Source organism: Nannospalax galili, unplaced genomic scaffold (assembly GCF_000622305.1).
Source record: "Nannospalax galili isolate Female #2095 unplaced genomic scaffold, S.galili_v1.0 scaffold3183, whole genome shotgun sequence".
Classification (NCBI taxonomy): Eukaryota; Metazoa; Chordata; class Mammalia; order Rodentia; family Spalacidae; genus Nannospalax; species Nannospalax galili.
In genome coordinates this window covers 25,984-32,885 of record NW_008349678.1, presented here as the reverse complement: position 1 = coordinate 32,885, position 6,902 = coordinate 25,984, and the positions used below count along the sequence as shown (strand labels likewise).

At 38.6% G+C, this 6,902-nt stretch overlaps 1 pseudogene; it reads left to right on the top strand.

Annotated features, from left to right (window-relative positions):
• Nucleotides 1-3,680: 3,680 nt before the first annotated feature.
• On the top strand, nt 3,681-6,561 carry LOC115072679 (annotated as a pseudogene).
• The last annotated feature ends 341 nt before the right edge of the window (nt 6,562-6,902 follow it).

Sequence of the window (6,902 nt, the reverse complement as noted above, 5' to 3'; positions counted from 1 at the left end):
ATTCACTCTCTAGGACTCGGGGTGACCTACAGGACTCCTAATCCTTTCCAAAAATGGGAATCAAATGCTTACTCTTTCGAAGGGATTTTATCGTCATTACTGCTTGGAGGACTGGAAAGGAAACAGCAACCCAGAGTAAATGTGGAAGGGCAAGCACACTAAGAGAACGTGTCCGCCACCACCACAGTACAGAAAAAACTGAGGGTGAGAGGTAGGAAGAAGTCATGGAAGAAAACTAACTTTCCCCAGAGAGAGAGAGAGAGAGAGAGAGAGAGAGAGAGAGAGAAATTTATATGATTTTCAGTTTATAAAGATTTTTATTTTCTAACAATTTTCAAAATCCTGTGTGACAGATAATATCCATGCCATTTATAGATGAAGTTATAGATGAAGAGTTAAGTGTCTCCCCAAGGCCCTAGTTGGTGCTACAATCTTTTGATCCAAGTCTAGTGCTCCTTCCATCCCACTTGTAAACTCCGGGTGTTAAGAATGTCCATCACCATAGAAGTTCACCACCTAGCGGCGGGAGCATTGACAGCGTGAATTCCATTGGCTGTGGACGTGGTGCTCTTGGAGCCTGAAGTGCAGACATGAATGTAGAAGTGTGTCTAGGGTTATTGAAGTGGCCAAGCTAAGTGTGAGTTTAGTGCTGTCAAGGTGACACAGTCTAGTGTCACCCAGGAAGGGAGTCCCAAAGAGGTGGAGCCTAGATTAAGTCTGGCCTGAGGGCATGGATATGAGGGATTTTCTTAATTGGGTTAACTGAAGGAGGTGGAAAGACCCACCTTCAATATGGACCACACCGCACCTTTCATGGGCTGGGACCTGGACTGAAGAAGAGTGGAGAAATGAGCTGAGCACAAGTAGCCAGCGATCATTCTCTCTCTGCTCTTGTCTGCGGATGGGATTAGCTGCTTCGAGTTCCTACGACCTTGACTACCCTGCTTTGATGAACTGCAACAAACAATTGTGATCTAAAGTAATCCCCTTCCTCCCTAAATTGATTTTGTCAGGTATTTTATCAGAGCAATAGGAAACAAAACTAGGACACTAAGGGTCACCTGTATTGAGAGCAAGTCTGTCTGTTCTCAGGTAGGCAACTGTCACAGCATTGGAGTCACACAGCAGTAGCATTTCATCTCAAGGAACCTGTTATTCCAGGCTGTTCATGAGGGAGTCCATGTTTTGAATTGTGTGATTTTTATACTGCTTTAAAAAACTCATATTAGCTGGGTGTGGTGGCACATACTACTCCCAGTCACTTAGGAGGCAGAGGCGGGTGTATCTCCGTGAGTTCTAGGCCAGCCTGGGCTCCATAGTGAGCCCTGCTCAAAAACAAGCAAAAACCTCCCATATTACTGAATGGTAGTAAGAAGTACAACAGGACTTGCCATGTGGTTATTTTTGGTTCCATGACTAACAGAATTGCTAGCAAAGAATGTTTTAGCAATGGACTATTGTAAAAACATGCCATTCGAATCACAAATCTTCACAATATAAAAGCAGCTGCATAATTTGCTGGTGTATATTGTATCATAAGCATCATTTTGGCCCATTTAGAAGAAAATTATGAATACATTTGCTGGATCTACTAATGCTACAAAAACCTTTGAATAATTTTTCTGTTTAAAAAAAAGCCGAACTTCAGACTGGAAAAGAATCGGGTTCAGTTTTCAGCACTCACATGGTAGCTAACAACCATCATAGCTCCAGTTTTGGGAAATCCGATGCTCTCTTCAGGCTTCTGAGGGCATAGTATACACGGGTGCACTTACATACACTCAGGTAAAACACTCATACACATAAAATAAAAATAAATAAATGAATTTTTAATAAGTAAAAAGAAAACCAAATTTCTTGAGTATATGTTAAACACAATAAATATGTACAGTTTGGTCAATTATTAAAAATGTTACTGGAGCACCAAATCTATAAACATTTGGTGCTCCTGACTCTTTTTCAATAAAGCTGTGTCCTAATATATCCACTAGAACTCTCCTTTCACCCTCTTCTTTCAGGCTCACATCTGTAGTCGATAAAGATCATGTGGAGGTGGAGGAGAGGTGGAAGATCTGTAAAACTAGTTGGAACCATCCTTCTAAGAAGTGATCTTTTGTTTATAGTATCTTGTTTGTCTATAAGTTTCAAAAAACTAAGATGGGTTCAGAGTGGGCCGGAAATAAAGAGAAATAAGTTGTTCTACAGACTAAGAAGGTTTGATGGAAGAGGAGTCTAAAAACAGGGTAGAAGCTAAGGGAGGGGACAGAAGAAAATGGAGAGACAGAAGGGACGGGGGTGACAGACAGCAGGCACCTGAGAAATGTTAATTCTTGGGTATGACTGCTGAGCTCAAAGAATGGGCATAAGTAAATGCTATTTTAAATTGCTTTCTGGGCTCTGCTGTGATGCCACACAAATCTGACTTCAAACTTCATCATCTGACACCATAAGTAAATACCACAATATATTTCGTAAAATCAAAAAACTGTTCCCTGAAGGTTGACCTAGAACAAAGAGAAGGGAATAACCAAAAACAATGAAAAAGAGGAGGAAGAATTTGGGGAGCAGAAAACAAGAAGAGACTATCAGAAAGGATGCAACTAATGTTGCCAGATAAAATACAGGATTACTGGCTGAATTTAGTTTCCGATAACTTCTTTAGAGCTAAGTATATTCTGATTATTGCTTGGGATATACTTATGCTAAAGTTACTACAGTTATTGGCTTAATCTGGAAGTTCTAAAAGCAAGCATCCTCTGTTCTAAAAGCCTTGAGTTCTACTATAGGGAGTATTTTTCTTATTAATTCAGGATGGGGTTTCAAGTCTATTTATTTAGATTCATTAAGCATACCTTCTTACATCCCAGCAGCCAAGAGAACCTGGGCAATTTAATGCAAATAGGTAAGTACATAAAATTCCCTGTTATTATCTAATAATCAATACCAACCAAGTTATCCACAACTAAGCATCTTTTCTATTTCCCATGTCAGTTTGGCACCATCATGGCATTATAAAATGAAGTCTATTTTCTGAGTGAATTATGTTCCCTATATTACAGAAAAAAAAGTAAAAACTATAAGTAGACTTTCTTTTGACATTATAAGACCTTGAACAACCTTCCCAGCTCAATTATTTAAAATTCAAAAGGAAACACAATGTTACAAATATTTTAAGTGTATCCCTGAGCTGGTACAAAAGGGAGTTCAAAACTGAAATGAGACCAGGAATCCTACGTAGTAAGTAGGGACCAGATCCTAGACAGGGTTTGTGCTGAACCCTGGAGATACATCTAATAAAAGCACAATGCCCAGGATGGAAAGGAAAGCCCCAGAGAATTCTCTACACAACACAGAAAATCCCACAGAGAGGTCTGCATACAACTGAAATCTCACCTCCACTCAGAATAAAAGTGATGAACAACCAATGCCTCTCTGCAGAAAAAGAAAGCCTGCCTTCATTTGATGCTGGTGCCAAGGAAAACGCTAAGCTCACCTGTGATGGCACAGCCACAGAGGACTCTCAATGGGATCACAGTCTAAATTCACTCCATCTCGACACCCAAGAAAGAGGAAGATGTGAGGTGTCTCCAAGGACTTCCATAAAGTGAATGACAAGAGCAGAGTGAAGTTATTGAAATTCCCCAAAACTCATCCTAAAAACCAAACAGAAAAATGGAAAAATGCTGGCAAATACCATCCAAAGAAGACTCGCCCAGGTGGGATTCGGTAAGTACCGCTGGGAACAACTGGCTGGACAGAGAGAACTCCCCAGAGGACTCAAGTCAGGGTGCAGTTGCTGCATGCCACGATGAGCAACAGTATTGTAGTCTCCACTTTTTCGAATCTCAAAGATTTGCACTAATTTCACCCAAGTGCCTCCCACTGGAAATCCCAGAAGTCAGCTGACACAGGAATTTGTGAAACAAGGAGCTTCCTGCATTATACATTAAGATAGGGAAGGGATAAAGATAGGCTCATGTCAGTCAGTCAAATGACCGGGACAGCCGTGGTTTTCCTTACTGCTCTAATCAGAGAAGCTCTTAAGACAAGGCATAATAATGAGGGCCTCTGCTGAGCTTAACAGTGTGTTGAACCCTTGAAATCTTGAAATCATGTGATCCTCCAGGACAGCCTAGGTTTACATTGATGGACACAAAAATTGGTATTAGAAGTAGCTTCTGAAGTAAAGAAAAAAAAAAAACCCTCAAGGGTTGCAGCACTGGTGTTGGTCTGTGGGTCAACAACTGGGAAACTGTAATCAAGGGCTGAAATGGTGATCCACATTACACAATAAGAAGCACTGGGTAAAACTGTTACTATAGTAACCTGGAAGTCACATCATCTGTCAAGTGTCTCTATATGCCTTGGGGAACGTCCAGAAAACAAAATGTTAGTTGTATGTTTTGGTTACAGTTGGCTGTTTTCAACAAGGAGCCAGAGGGCTGACATTCAGAGATTTAATTGGTTTGTGGAAAAGATGGAAAAAGAACAGAGTCCACAAATTGAGGGATTTGTACAGTGCGTAAGACAACTGCTTCTCAGCCCCAAAGACTTAGACAAACTATAATATTAAGGAAGTTGGGGCACAGGAAAGACGGATCAAAACTCAACGTTGGGAGAAAAATCCAGTCAAGGGCATGGACATCTATGTTCAGCGTTCCATACGCCTGAATTGATTAAGGTTGATGGAGTAAAGATTCAAGTAGCAGTATAATAACCAGAGAATGATTTCCTTGGAAAACTAACTCAGCTAAAAGACAATTGGGTCTGTGATTTGGGGTATTTTTAAAAAACACAAATACATATCCGTGCTCATACACACACACACACACACAGTACATATATGTTTTTGCTCAAAAAATTGCTCCAAAAATTAAATATTGAAAGGTAAATGAATAATATTAAAAATAAGATTTATCTCAGCATGTTATTACATGGCATAATTTTTTAATCATTGTTTTATGTACTCTAAAATATATAATTAAGTTAAAAAGTAATCCCTAGAAATTGAACATAAACTAAAACAAATTAATTTATGTGTTAAGCTGGTTATATAACCATAAGATGATTACATAGAGAAAATTATTCCTTTTCTAAAATTTATTCACATTTTATTTGTATGAGTGTTATGTCTACATTTATGTGAGTGTGCCCATGTCATACAGTGCCTGGGGAGGACAGAAGAGCTTGTTGTATTCTCTGGAACTAGAATTATGAATGCTTCAGGTGCTGGGATTCAAACCTGGGTCTTCTGCAAGAGCAGCCAATGCTCCTAACTGCTGACCCAGCTCTCCAGCCCCTGAGAAGATTGTTCTTTAACGTGACTTTACTATATTTTAGTTGTAATTACCTAATGGGATATATTCTACTAAGAAACCAGGATGTAGAGAAGCAAATCTTCCTCAATAGTCTTATTTTCAGAATAATATTGTGGCTGTTATTTTGAAACCAATCAATGTATTCTGTAGAACAAAGCAAATAAGATATTATGTTGTTATATCAAAATTCTTACAGTAATGCTTTTTAAAATAAAAAACTTTAAATCAATCCTTGGTGTTAAATTAGAATTGAAAACAGTTTGGTTCACTTGGCCCCTCACACCCTGTTGGGGCACGCAATGTGCTCTCCTTCCATTCCTGCAGTAGCTAGGGACCACTGAATGGCACAGTACTTCCTTACCCGGTAAGAAAGCCTTCATTTGTAGCAAGCTGGGACATCCAGTGTAAATATATGTAAAATTACATCAAAATAGCCTAGTGCTTATTTGTATGGACTGGAATCATGCTAGTAAAGAAACAGTAGTCCCTTCCTTCTTAGGGATTGGGCCTAATGAAAATTTGTTAACAGGAATAGTCAAATAAATGTAATGCAAGAAAGTTGTTGGTGAGAAGTTTCTGGAGATTTTTCTGGACTTAACACATTACTCTCTTTTACTAGGCTATAAAAGCAGAAACTCAGGAAGAAAAGAGAGCAATGAAGAGATACAGCTTCATGATATATTTGCCCATCAGGAGCTGATTGTTTATATCAGAAAGCTGTGTGTTTTACCACAAAATCTTGTGCAGGAAGATAAAATGACCTGCTCTTCAAAATGCTGAAGAAAAGCTTGAGTAAGTTCATCTCTGATTTGTCATGTCATGTCATAGAACCATCATATAAGGGCCATTTTGTGAAAATTCTAGAATCTGATGTCATATGAGAGCTATTCAGAGCTTTATAATTTATCCCTTTGCACCAGGTTGTGAAAGTGTATGCAACTGAATCTGTTGACCGAGAAGAAATTACTAATCATAATATCCTCAGGACCAGAAATTGAATAGAAGGATTTCTTAGGATCCAAGAAGATATTTCCTACTCTGCCAGCTGTAAGTTCTATAGACACTTTTCAAGTAGCATACATGGGTAGCTGTCAACTAGACTCTGGGAAAAAATGAAAATTTACGTGGTTACTATGCCAGATGTTGCATGGTTTGCAGTCCTGGGACTTTTAGTCCTGGTGTTGATGTTAGTTGTCAGATTTCCATGTCTAACCTTACCTATGGACCAAAATCTTGCCCTTAAACTTCAAACAGAGATTTACAGTGAAGAATACTCAGATGAAAGTTAGTTAGCTATTTGCCTTGTTGGTGGGTGATGTAAGATGATTTGTCCACATTTAGCAGTATCATAGATAACTCCACAATGTAGGATCAGTAAGACCAAAACATTGTAAAACAAACATTTCACAAAATTTTAAAAAATAGTTGACATGGCATTTCTTTTTTCCCTTTTTATTGAATTTTTGTGCTCATAACCTGTATTGTTATCATATTTAGATCCTTCTCCCTATCTGCAACCCCTCTAACTAACCACCACCCAATTTCATGTATATATAGGAATATATATATATATATATATATATA